Below are 2,013 nucleotides of genomic sequence, written 5' to 3'. Positions count from 1 at the left end.
GCACGCGCACACGGCGAGGGCCGCGGGGCAGGGGCGCGGGGCGCCCGCCCAGGGAGGGAAAGTGCCGAGGCACGACCGGGCCACCAGGAAAACAAGCGCGGGGTCCCACCGCCACACACACGAGGGCGGTCCCACGACGCCTGAGACGCCGGCCGGCCCCAGCCACCCCGGGGCCTCCCACGACCCGGCCCCGCCGCCAGGCCCCGCGTGCGACGGTCCCCCCGCGTACCGCGGAGGGACCCCGTCCGTCCAACCGAGCTCAAACCCCTCCGTCCTCGCCAGATCCGCCGTCGTCCGAGTCCGACCCCCGGGGCCCGCGCCCCGGGTGAACGCCCCCGAGCGAGGCGGCCCGCACCGTGCCCGCAACACCGCCACCGGCTGCCGACTCGCGGCGAGGGCAGGCGCGACGGGCTCCTCGCGGCTGCGGGACTAGGGAGTCGTCGGGACGCCCGGGCGTCCCCGCCCGCCCCCCTCGGCCTCGCCACCGAGAGGGGGGTGTGTCACCGCACGCGCACGCACACGCACGCGCACGCGCACGCGCGGCCCCGCGCCGGACGCCCGGCCTTGGCGGGACCCTCCCCCGACTCAGAGGGGGGAGGCGCGGGCCGCGGTAGGCAAAGAGCGGCGCCCGGCCCCACCGCGGGGCCGGCGCAGAGAACCCTCCCGCCGCGAAGGCGAGGGGCTCCGCCCACGTGCTCTGGCAGTCGCCAACACCGTGGCCACTGCACGCGCGGGAGGGGCAGCGGCTGGGGGGTCCGGTACCCCAAGGCTCCCTCTCGGATCGCTAGAGGTTTCCTCACCGAGGGGGCGTCGTCCCCCCAACCCATCGTCTCCCCTTCGGGCCCGCCCACGGAGGCGCTCCACGAGCCGCCAAAGTCCACGACTGGGCGGGGTTTGGGAGAGGGGTCTGCGGTATGGGTAAGCACGAGGCCCAGAGGAGCATTCGCGGCCACAGCCGGGGGCACAACCTCCGCCGCCCCCAGGCCCGTCCATCGGGGGCCCCGAGAGGAGGGAGCACGCCCGAGAGGGGCGGAAAGACCCCCTTCTCTCACAGGCCCCGGCCCAACGCGCTCGCCACCCACGCCCGCGTGCGACCCCCTCCCCCCCGACCGCCACAAACACACACACACGTGGGGGGGGAGGGTGGGCACACGCGGACGCTCGCCTGGCCCGAGTCAGTCCCCCCGTGCCACAGCAACACCGTGGGAGGACGACCGCGACGAGGCGGCCCCTGTTTCCCCCAACCGAGGGAGGGAAAACAGAGGCACGCCTCCCTTACCGTCTCGACCCCCCCAAGAGAGCCACTCACGGGACGCACCACCGCGGCGGCGGGGACCCCGAGGAGCACGCTGGGAGAAGGGAACGACACCACCGCTCGGCCTCGGGCACCTGAGGGACGACCTGGAGCGCTCCAGGGGCACCACAGAGGATCGAACGAGGCACGCTCACGCACCGGCAGGGGCGCGCGGCGCAGCGGCGGGACGGCACCCCCCCACCAACGCGGGGAGGACCGCCCACGGGGGCAACACGCCGAGGAGGCGAAGCGAGAGCGTCTGCTGCGTCCGAGGACCACGGCCCCGCCACCCACGCCGTGAGGCAGGGGGCGGGAGGCCGAAGGTCAGGGCCGGGGACCACCACCCCTGCCCTTCCCCACACCCCTCGACAGGCCGGGAGAGCGTGAGGAGAGAGGCGGGGAGGCCCGCGGACAGAACGAGAAGAGCGGTCCCGTTCGCCAAGAACGTCCGTCCCTCGTCTGGCGCGACCTTAAGGCCCGGCCCAGGAGAGCGCGACATCACCACATCGATCAGTCATGCCAGAGAGCCAGGGACCACCAGGCCCCGAAGGGGAGGGGCACGCACAGCGAGGACCATCACCAGAGGAGCCTGCTTCGGCCTCACCGGCGGCACCCCAAACCCCCTCTTTCTTTTTTTTTTTTTTTTCTCCTCTCAGGCAAAAGTGGCCGACGACCCCGCGAGTGAGGAGAACGCCTGACACGTGGCACGGAGCCTGCGG

Source organism: Kogia breviceps (assembly GCF_026419965.1).
Source record: "Kogia breviceps isolate mKogBre1 chromosome 20 unlocalized genomic scaffold, mKogBre1 haplotype 1 SUPER_20_unloc_3, whole genome shotgun sequence".
NCBI lineage: Eukaryota > Metazoa > Chordata > Mammalia > Artiodactyla > Physeteridae > Kogia > Kogia breviceps.
Note: the sequence above shows the minus strand (reverse complement) of the source record.